General features: G+C 42.7%; 1 pseudogene; it reads right to left on the bottom strand.

Annotated features, from left to right (window-relative positions):
• Window positions 1-67: 67 nt before the first annotated feature.
• LOC118361385 (uncharacterized protein SCO4629-like) lies at window positions 68-9,819 on the bottom strand (annotated as a pseudogene).
• Window positions 9,820-11,740: the final 1,921 nt, after the last annotated feature.

Genomic DNA, 11,740 nt, shown 5'->3' with positions numbered 1-11,740 from the left:
CGGTTTCAATGAAACAAACGTCTTTCCAAAATATACGTTCACTGTGATTTAATGTTCAATTCCCAACCATCCCGACTTATCAGCAGCATCAACATAGCAAAACGTAGGGACAAGTGTGAGTGCGTGGAAGTGAGTGCAGGCGTTCATGCGCGGGCGTGTGTGTTGTGCATTCACTTGGGAATGAAGCCAGCGTGCAGGAGCCATTGGTAGGCAGAGAGAGTCCTGGGTGTGATCTCCTGTTCCAACTGGAAGCCTTTCTGTGGGTTGTCACGGATCCTCTCTAGAACCTCTGGAATACACAAGCACAAAGTGTAAACCTCACACATCATACTCATGTCTGTTATTCCTACACTGCATTAAGTGAAATGGTTGGCAATGGAAAAATACTGACTTTTGAGAATATTTGATTCTGAATGCATTCATACACTATCTTACATGGTCTAAAGTTCTATCGAAAACACACAAGTCTTGATATTGTGGACAGAGTACCTAGCATGCACGTGATGAGGTCTGTGGCAGTGCCCACAGTGGGGTGGGGGTAGGCAGAGAGTCCCATCTGGGAGGAGACTGACGATGGCATGCGTGTGTTCCTCCTGGTCATGCCACTGGCGCAGGAAGGTAGCGAAAACCCTGCGCTCCGTAAAGGGCCGCTGGACCAGGATCACCCTGTGGGCTGGGATAGACCCATGACAAACACAATCACTAATGGGTAAATGACAAAAATACACATAGGCCTTCTGTATAAGCATAACAACACAATCCCGGCTTGGCTAAAATGTGTTTCAGTGATTCAGTTGTGCTCCTCTACACCTTAGTTGTAGAATAATGCCACACCAATAACAGATGCCTTTCATGTAAAAGTGTTTTTTTTTTGTTCCATCAGTGTGTCTGTAATGAGGAGAGTCTCACCTGGGATGTTATTCTCCTTAAGCAGCCTGTAGGAGAAGCGGATGTTCTCTCCAGTGTTGGTGGCCTCTGTCTCCAGCTGTATGTTCCCCCTGGGCACTCCCATCCTCAGAGCAGCATCCAAGAACACGTCAGCCTCTGGCCTCGTCCACACACCTGGAACACACAACACACACACTAGAGACATTGGATAGTAACATACAAACACGGTATGTGTGCGTTGATGCATGTGTGTGTGTGTGTGTGTGTGTGTGTGTGTGTGTGTGTGTGTGTGTGTGTGTGTGTGTGTGTGTGTGTGTGTGTGTGTGTGTGTGTGTGTGTGTGTGTGTGTGTGTGTGTGTGTGTGTGTGTGTGTGTGTGTGTTTTCTTGCATGGGCAGAAAGAGGGACAGAGAAAGACAGAAATAGCGGGAAAGATGCCCAGTGTCTTGCTGACCTGCAGTCTGGTTGCCTAAGTAACCAGTGAAAAGCAGCCAAGGAGCCAATCCTTCCAGGAAGAGATCAGCTGACCTCTCCGCCACACGCACGTCATGGCAACCCAGGCCTATTATGACATCACTCTGAGAGAACATACATAATTATGACATAATTTGAACAGATTACTACAAAACACAGAGAGAAAATCTATGAGTATGACATGGAATATGACATCATCGTGAGAGAGGATAGTTCATTATGATGTTATTTTGGGTGAAGCCAGATGAGCTAATCATGACTTCCCAAAAGAGTGTAGCTTTACACAACTTAAAATTCAGTTTGAATCCCATTTGAAATGTATCCTGTCAAAATGTATCTTATGTGTATATACAGTCAGATACGAAGGCACAGAGCTGTAATGGTCCACTCCGTTTTGATATAGCCGCAGCATCTAGACAATAACAGCGCCCTGAGGGCAGGTGATGTGGGTCATCCTTTAAAGACAGCAGTAACAGTGGCCAGGCTCAACATGCTGCACTACACCAGTGTTCAACTCATTCACACACATAACATCATTCAGAAGCAGTTAACGTTGACATTCCATTTCTCATTTGTCCCAAGGATAAAAGCTTGGCACTGCCCAGCGGCTCTCTCTCCCAATGTTCTCTCTTTTCTCCGCCATCTCTCAATATTTGATTAATGAATTAAGCCAGGTTCATCCTATACCCAGGATGCACTGCCAGTGTTCCGGCATATTCCACACTCTGGCATTATTGTGAATGGCGAGTCTAAATTCGATCCAGTTATTGTCTCAGTGTAACTCTCATTGGCTAATGTATATTTCAATGTTCTTCGTCCGACTGGCTGATTAGGTCTACTGTCACTTTATTCAATCGGTTGGTGAGTCTCCTGTAAACCTTGTTTTCCTTTAGCTGCTGTTAGCCCCCCTCCCTTACTGATTAATTGGCCTTGTCCATTTTGTATTTGACTCCGATTGGCTGAGTGTAGACTGATGATAGTGTTTCTTTGTGAGGTAGAACGAAGCGAAAGGTCCCATAGAAAGACCTGGGGGGAAATAAACTTCTTCAATTGACCTCCACTCCTGCACTGTTAACACCAAGATTTTTCCTCCAAACCTGCTTGCACACCCACTCTGGTTTAGATTGGGTGTTGTTTTGTTTTTGTCCCGAACTGGACCCAATCCTATCCACAACATAATAAGACAGATGGTTACTTAATGCAACAAAAAAAAACTAGGGTGGTTAGAAACCCATAGGTTGTGAGTTGGAATCTCATCAGACAACTTTAGCATTTAAGCTAATTAGCAACTGTTCAACTACTAACTACTTTTTAACTACTTTGCAACTATTTAGCATGTCAGCTAATCATTCCCCTAACCATTTTAGCTAAACCTTCCCTTAACCCTTAACCTAACACCTCAACTTAACCATAGCTTCACAAATGTTAGCCACCTCCATAGGATTCCTTAACATACCATACCTTTCGCCAATTTGTACCAAATTGTACGTTTTGCAAATTCGTAAGATACAGTGGGGCAAAAAGGTATTTAGTCTGCCAAAGATTGTGCAAGTTTTCCCACTTAAAAAGACGAGAGAGGCCTGTAATTTTCATCAACTATGACAGGCAAAATTAGAAGAAAAAAATCCAGAAAATCACATTGTAGGATTTTTAATGAATTTATTTGCAAATTATGGCGGAAAATAAGTATTTGGTCACCTACAAACAAGCAAGATTTCTGGCTTTCGCAGACCTGTAACTTCTTCTTTAAGAGGCTCCTCTGTCCTCCACTCATTACCTGTATTAATGGCACCTGTTTGAACTTGTTATCAGTATAAAAGATACCTGTCCACAACCTCAAACAGTCACACTCCAAACTCCACTATGGCCAAGACCAAAGAGCTGTCAAAGGACACCAGAAAGAACATTTTAGACCTGCACCAGGCTGGGAAGACTGAATCTGCAATAGGTAAGCAGCTTGGTTTGAAGAAATCAACTGTGGGAGCAATTATTAGGAAATGGAAGACATACAAGATCACTGATAATCTCCCTCGATCATGGGCTCCACGCAAGATCTCACCCCGTGGGATCAAAATGATCACAAGAACGGATGAGCAAAAATCCCAGAAGCACACGGGGGGACCTAGTGAATGACCTGCAGAGAGCTGGGACCAAAGTAACAAAGTCTACCATCAGTAACACACTACGCCGCTAGGGACTCAAATCCTGCAGTGCCAGATGTGTCCACCTGCTTAAGCCAGTACATGTCCAGGCACGTCTGAAGTTTGCTAGAGAGCATTTGGATGACCCAGAAGAAGATTGGGAGAATGTCATATGGTCAGATGAACCCAAAATATAACTTTTTGGTAAAAACTCAACTCGTGTTTGGAGGACAAAGAATGCTGAGTTGCATCCAAAGAACACCATACCTACTGTGAAGCATGTGGGTGGAAACATCATGCTTTGGGGTTGTTTTTCTGCAAAGGGACCAGGACGACTGATCTGTGTAAAGGAAAGAATGAATGGGGCCATGTATCGTGAGATTTTGAGTGAAAACCTCCTTCCATCAGCAAGGGCATTGAAGATGAAACGTGGCTTGGTCTTTCAGCATGACAATGATCCCAAACACACCGCCCGGGCAACGAAGGAGTGGCTTCGTAAGAAGCATTTCAAGGTCCTGGAGTGGCCTAGCCAGTCTCCAGATCTCAACCCCATAGAAAATCTTTGGAGGGAGTCTAAAGTCTGTGTTGCCCAGCAACAGCCCCAAAACATCACTGCTTTAGAGGAGATCTGCATGGAGGAATGGGCCAAAATACCAGCAACAGTGTGTGAAAACCTTGTGAAGACTTACAGAAAACGTTTGACCTCTGTCATTGCCAACAAAAGGTATATAACAAAGTATTGAGATAAACTTTTGTTATTGACCAAATACTTATTTTCCACCATAATTTGCAAATAAATTCATTAAAAATCCTACAATGTGATTTTCTGGATTTTTTTTCTTCTCATTTTGTCTGTCATAGTTGAAGTGTACCTATGATGAAAATTACAGGCCTCTCATCTTTTTAAGTGGGAGAACTTGCACAATTGGTAGCTGCCTAAATACTTTTTTGCCCTACTGTATAATATGAATTGTAATTCGTAACATTTAATACGAAATGGGTCAAGGACATCCACAAATTACTACATACCATATGAAGCGTAACATACTGTATCATACTTCGTGGAGTGTCTCGGGTTTACATACATAATAATACGAAATGCTCTAAGACCAGGTTGAGTTTCTGTCATATTGCTTTCATCTGCCCAGTTCTATTCGATCGGTGGAGGGGAGTAAATGAGGACAGAGGGAAGGAAAACGTTTTGTGCAATGAAACGCAGCTATGGTGTGCCAGCCCTGACTGCTCATCTAACTGCCTGACCTGACCCTGCTCGCTCTCACTGCCCTCTGGAAGTCCAGTCAGCAGCAACACACAGTAAACATCCGCTAGTGTGTGTGACCCATGGTGTGACCCCGGGCACAGAGGTCAAAAGTCAGCTCAAACACACTGTTGTTTTTTTCACCGAGAAATACATAGAAAAATCCTTTTGCGAGGGTGACAGACGTGTCACTGAGAATTCCTGAGATTCCGGCTCTGAAAATGTTGTTAAAATAGAAGTTGATAGCCGAGACCAAATGTCTAACGGCAGATGCTAAGTGGAATCCTTGGGACGACCTTACCCTACCCTTAACTTAAATGTTTTAAATGTCATCTTCAACGGGGACACGTCAGAGTTAGACGTCCCAAGGATTCCACTTAAGACTTGTCCAGTGTTTAACTTGCATTTTTGATTAGAGTTTCTAGACATCCTAAAGGTTAAATGTGTGATGTTGATATTATAAGGGAAAACCCTGAACAAGTAAATATGACATCACAGTAACTATCTGATGACATCAGCACTGACCCCTGTACAGTTGTGATGAGTATGAGTAGAGTACATTGTGTAAATAAAACAATGCAGAATCAAGTGTAATTAAACACATTCAATCATAAATAAATACCATATTTCACAGTTGTATAAATATTTTAGTCCTATAATATGAACAAACTACATTTGGTAGGTGCTAAACAGTGAGGAAAAGGAAAAGGCATGGACGTCTTTCACTCCATTTCCCTGGCAGACCTACAACCTGGTGGGCTTTTCCTCCCCACTGCCCTGTCCCTGGGTCTGCAGGTAGACATCATACAGCTCCCTGAGGTGGATTATCAGCTCCTCTGTGTTCTGGCCTGTGAGGGCTGACACAGGGATCACCCTTTGGGCCATGTGGCCCCTGAGGGCGTCCATTTTCCCCCGAGCCCCAGGCAGGTCCATTTTGTTGGCCATGATAACGTGGGGCGAGTGGGAGAGTCCGGCTCGTACTGGTCCAGCTCAAAACGCAGGTGCTGGAGCTGGGTCCAGGGTTCTGGGGAGGACAGGTGCAGGACAAAGAGCAGGAAGCGACAGCGATCAACGTGGCGCAGGAAGCGACAGCGCTCAACGTGGCGCAGGAAGAAGATCCCCAGGCCTTGGTTCAGATGGACCCCATGTATGATACCAGGGATGTCAGCCACCAGATATTGGGAAAGGGAGGGGTGGTAAACTGCATGATCAACCTTTGTGCCCAACATAATATACAACAGTAAGACAAACTCCATTACCTGCCACTTGCTCATGGTCCCTGTACTTAACAATTCCCACATGGGGGTTGAGGGTTGTGAAGGAGTAGGCAGCCACAGCAGGCCTGGCATTGGGAGATGGTCCATAGAAGAGAAGACTTCCCTGCATTAGGAAACCCAACCTGAAGTGGAAAAACACACACCAACCTGTAAATCGAAGAAAATGTTATACATTTTTGTGGGATCAAGTAACATCCCATTTATACGTCCACAATACTATTGTAACCAGCCCACATTATAATAACATAGACCTAGTCAGAGGAGAGTGAGCCCCACTCCCATGTCTCACCAGTCCAGCCATGGTGGTGTGGGGGCTGTGCTTTGGCAAAGTGGGTGGGGTTATATCCTTCCTGTTTGGCCCTGTACGGGGGTGTCCTCGGATGGGGCCACAGTGTCTCCTGACCCCTCCTGTCTCAGCCTCCAGTATTTATGATGCAGTAGTTTATGTGTCGGTGGGCTAGGGTCAGTTTGTTATATCTGGAGTACTTCTCCTGTCCTATTCGGTGTCCTGTGTGAATCTAAGTGTGCGTTCTCTAATTCTCTCCTTCTTTCTCTCTCTCGGAGGACCTGAGCCCTAGGACCATGCCCCAGGACTACCTGACATGATGACTCCTTGCTGTCCCCAGTCCACCTGGCCATGCTGCTGCTCCAGTTTCAATTGTTCGGCCTTATTATTATTCGACCATGCTGGTCATTTATGAACATTTGAACACCTTGGCCATGTTCTGTTATAATCTCCACCCGGCACAGCCAGAAGAGGACTGGCCACCCCACATAGCCTGGTTCCTCTCTAGGTTTCTTCCTAGGTTTTGGCCTTTCTAGGGAGTTTTTCCTAGCCACCGTGCTTCGACACCTGCATTGCTTGCTGTTTGGGGTTTTAGGCTGGGTTTCTGTACAGCACTTTGAGATATCAGCTGATGTACGAAGGACTATATAAATCCATTTGATTTGATGGTACGCAGCTCCAGCTGGAGGACAACTCTCCTGGCCTCTCTCTTCCGGAGTGGCCGTCATTGGGGCACGGTTCTCATTGGACAGGAAGCGCGGTTCCTCTTTCCCCCCCCAGCCACTCCAAACACAGCCACATACTCCTGGCTATGCTGGGAGAGGTCTGCCATAGTCTCCCCCGCTCCCTCACCACCGTGCCCACTGGCACCGGCATGGTTCCAAAACACCACACACAACATTCAGTTTGGCCTTCACTTTATTATACAGTCAGCATTTCGGTATTTACTTAGTAATTACATCGCAAAATGAAAGTCATTCAAATCTACGTTCATACAAGAGCCCCTATTTCAAAGCAACACCCCGGCCGTAGCCATGGGCACCAAATCACAGCGATGTAGATTGTGCTGGCGTTGCGTCCGTTGCAGTTCTTACAGCCTCCTGAGTCGCCATCACCTCCTTTGTAAACGGGGGTGACCTGCGCCAGGGATTTCACCTGTCGTTCGTCTGGAGTCACGCAAGTGACAGATAGATGGAAATAGGACTTGATGTAAGCATCCGAAACCTTTCTCAACAACAATGATCTGAAGAGGTGAACGAAAGCTTCTCAGAAGATCAATACTTTTTTAACCAGATTATAAACCAGGTCGGTTTGAGAAAATGCAACACTGCTGAGAGTGACAGTGTCTCTCACCCACTTTTGATGATGTTCCCACCATCTCCTCCATTCCCTCCGTCCGGTCCACCCCACTCTTTCCAGGGCTCACTATGGAAGGTGCAGGCCCCTTTCCCACCTGCTCCAGTCAGTAGCTTCACATTGCGGTGGTCCACAAAGTGGCGAGTCTAAACAGAGTGAGAGCTTAAAGATATCTACCTGCATTCTAAAATCATATCCCACTTGCACCCTCTTGAAAACGTAACTAAGCTAATATCATTGTCACATCTTATAGTCTAATCAATATTTCCTTATCCTTATTTGTGTCACGTTCTGACCTTAGTTCTGTTATTAAATCTTTGTTTTAGTATGGTCAGGGCGTGAGTTGGGTGGGCAGTCTATGTTGGTTTTTCTATGTTGGTTTTTGAGTTCGGCCTAGTATGGTTCTCAAAGAGAAGGCAGCTGTCAATTGTTGTCTCTGTGCTGCCATCCTGTTAGAAGGTAACAGATTATTTTATTACAATGGTTAAATTGGATTTTCATTGTGTTCAATGGTGTTATTTGCCACCTAGTGGAGATTTCTGGTACTTAGAAAGACTACGCAAACAGGAAGTACAGAATTTGTTCTGCACGCATAGAAGCAGCTACAAACAACGCTACGGTGCAGGTCTTTCAATGTGGTTATTTCTTGTCACGCTTCAGCCTTGGAAAATATTTGTTTGTAAGTTCGATTCAAGCATTTAGCTAATGATGATAATCTTGTTATTGATAGAGTTGCTTACATATCAATGTTGGTTGCATTTACTCACAAATTGCAATGCCTTTAATGTATGTCGTTAGCTGTATTACTTTGCTCGTGCGTCATGCAAACGAATTGTAAGATATACAATACTGTGGTTTTTTTACTGTTTCTAGTGTAATATGCTTTGTTATTCTACATAGATGGTTGTACATTATTAGAGTAATAAAAGGAGCCAATTACCATATGAGTAACAATTAGCTATATGGATTGGCATCATGCCAGATGCATGGTACCTTAGCGCGTGCTTTGTATTTATGCAACTTCAAATGTTTAATGTACAGCATGTCGGTGTGAATTGAATACTAAAGTATATTTTCTGTATTTTGCAGTTTCACAACATAAACGGTTTCAATATATTAATTCAAGAAAAGTCACGCCTTGGGAGTTTTATTGAAGACTTAGTTGTTAGCTATCTGTCTAGTTTTGCATGGGAACGCAACTCAAGGGCAGAATAGTCCCTGATTGAGAATCATACTTAGGTAGCCTGGGTTTCACTTTTGGGTTGTGGGTGTTTGTCTTCCGTGTCAGTGTTTGTCGCCACACGGGACTGTTTCGTTCATTTTCACGTTTATTGTTTTGTATTTCGTAGTGTTCAGTTTGTTTTAAAGTAAACATTATGGACACTTACCACGCTGCGTTTTGGTCCTCCGATCCTTCTCGCTTCTCCCTTACAATTTGAGTCAGTGTTCACTTCGTCAACAATAATAGTGACTCATATTAATCACACACCTATTTTCAATGGCAATTGACGAGACTATAACTGACTAAATAGACCCAGAAACAAATAGTTCAGTTGACTAAAACGATACAAAATTGAATTATCTGTGACTAAAATCTCACTACTAAATGGACTGGACAAGAGTTTTTGGAGAAATTGAGAGCTTTGAGTGATAAGCACAATTAAAATTGGCAGCACAGAATCACAGCGCAGTTCTGTTAAGCAGTGTGAAGGACCAGCCTAGCCTACATCAGCTTGTGAGCTGCGGGGGAGCAAGCGATGAGTGTGGGTGGTCAGACAGGCTGATCGGCTCCGCTCCGCCTCCAATCATACACATATTCAACGTAACTAACCAGTCACCCCAGTCTTCTAGTTAGATACCCTTTGCCTGGTTAACACAAGCTGCTTAACTAAATAAAAAACAACAGCAGCAGCATTAAGTTTAATAGTAAAACAACAGTCTAGCTATGTTTTTCTCTCCCTTGAGTATAGGAACGCTTTTGAATTTGTAGTCTCACTCAACCCTCACACTTTTCCCACTGCATTTCATAGACAGGTTCTGTAATTAACGTACTAGCCACGTTTCCCTCTTTTCCTCAGAGAAAACAACTTGATTCTAGGCATTACCGTTCAAAAGATATTGCCCATAATACCAGCACTCACTTTTTTTCTTTCTATCACGCATTTGTGGGCCACATTTTACATTCATAAAGCATACCACGGCCCTTGCCAAGAGTGTCCAAAGCTGTCATCAAGGTAAAGGGATGCTATTTGAAGAATCTGAAATATAAAATATATTTTGATTTGTTGAACACTTTTTTGGTTACATGATTCCATATGTGTTATTTCATAGTTTTGATGTCTTCACTACTATTCTATGTATGTGGAAAATAGTAAAAATCAAAGAAAACCCTTGAATGAGTAGGTGTTCTAAAACTTTTGACCGGTAGTCTATGTTTGTCATATTTCTACTGTTGGCAAGAGAATTGAATGTTATGCAGAATAATATGTTGGTAGGACAAGTCTATGTATGTTTGTGCACATGGAAGACAGTGATTTATGTTTACTATAGGTTAATGAGGCAATACAAATGTGATGTGACTAAAATGAAAGGGCATTTAGTTGACATAAATGGCCCACTGTTTCTCATTCTGACATTGAATAGACCAAATCATTATTCAAATGACAAAAATGCAACTAAGACAATGATATTTTAGTCAAAATGAATAAGACAAGAATACATATTTTTAAAATAATGCAAAGATGAACACTGATTTGAATGCATGAAGGAACAAGTAAGCCCTGTCCAGAATTCACCAAAGTCCAGAAAAACTAGTGAAGAGGCATTGTAAGCTATCTAGCTATAGTATATTCGGAAAGTATACTTTTTTTCACATTTTGTTACGTTATATAGCCTTATTCTAAAACAAATAAAATAGATTTCCCCCCCCTCATGAATACCCCATAACGATAAAGCAAAAACAGGTTTTAGAAATTGTAGCAAACTTAATAAAAATAAAACACTGAAATATGACATTTACATGCAGTACCAGTCAAAAGTTTGGAGACACCTATATTCCATTTTATTTATTTCTTTAACGATTTTCTACATTGTAGAATAATAGTGACAGTATCAAATATATGAAATAACACATATGGAATCATGTAGTAACCAAAAAAGTTTTAAACAAATCAAAATATTCTTCAACGTAGCCACCCATTGCCTTGATGACAGATTTGCACACTCTTGGCATTCTCTCAACCAGCTTCACCTGGAAAGCATGTCGATTAACAGGTGTGCCTTCTTTAAAGTTAATTTGTGGAATTTATTTCCTTCATAATGCGTTTCAGTTGTGTTGTGACAAGGTAGTGGATATACAGAGGATAGCCTTATTTGGTAAAAGACCAAGTCCATATTATGGCAAGAACAACTCAAATAATCAAAGAGAAACGAGTCCATCATTACATGAAGCTAAGTCAAGTGAAAAGTTCCTTCAAGTCAGTCTCAAAAACCATCAAGAACTATGAAGAAATTAGCTCTCACGAGAACCGCCACATGAAAGGAAGACCCAGAGTTACCTCTGCTGTAGAGGATAATTTCATTAGTTACCAGCCTCTGACTGCAGCCCAAATAAATGCTTCACAGAGTTCAAGTAACAGATACATCACAACATCAACTGTTCAGAAGAGACTGCATGAAATCAGGCTTTCAAGGTCAAATTGCTGCAAAGAAACCACTACTAAAGGGCACCAATGACAAGAAGAGACTTGTTTGAGCCAAGAAACCAGAGCAATATACATTAGATCGGTAGAAATCTGTCTTTTGGTCTGATGAGTCCAAATTAGATTTTTGGTTCCAACCTCTGTGTCTTTGTAAGACACAGAGTCGGAACGGATGATCTCCGCATGTGTGGTCCCCACCATGAAGCATGGAGGAGGAGGTGTGTTTTTTTGTTGTTGCTGGTGACACTTCTGGTGACACTTTCTGTGATTTATTTAGAATTCAAGGCACACTTAACCAGCATGGTTATCACAGCATTCTGCAGCGATACGCCATCCCATCTGGTTTGCACTTAGTGAGAC

Source organism: Oncorhynchus keta, chromosome 28 (genome assembly GCF_023373465.1).
Source record: "Oncorhynchus keta strain PuntledgeMale-10-30-2019 chromosome 28, Oket_V2, whole genome shotgun sequence".
In the NCBI taxonomy this organism is placed as follows: Eukaryota; Metazoa; Chordata; class Actinopteri; order Salmoniformes; family Salmonidae; genus Oncorhynchus; species Oncorhynchus keta.
This window is presented reverse-complemented; position numbering and strand designations above follow the sequence as displayed.